Here is a 240-nt window from a genome sequence, read left to right as displayed (position 1 = left end):
GCTGACAACATGTGTTAAGTGTTGGTGCTTGTGAGACAGGGTTTGGGGCAGCGTGTCCCCCACCCCCCACTCCCCATCCCCCACCCCCGCCACACACACACAAGTGGGGCTAGCTTCCCATATACGATGCTCCACCCTGTAGAGCACACAGCTCCAGTGTTGGCTAACTGCTGGCAGCTGCTCTGTGAACACAGGGACCAGTTTATCACTGTCGCCGGCGCTTACACACAGTATACCTCA

This window comes from Mastomys coucha, unplaced genomic scaffold (assembly GCF_008632895.1).
Source record: "Mastomys coucha isolate ucsf_1 unplaced genomic scaffold, UCSF_Mcou_1 pScaffold19, whole genome shotgun sequence".
NCBI lineage: Eukaryota > Metazoa > Chordata > Mammalia > Rodentia > Muridae > Mastomys > Mastomys coucha.
The sequence above is the reverse complement of the archived record's forward strand: the minus strand, read 5'-3'. Positions refer to the sequence as shown.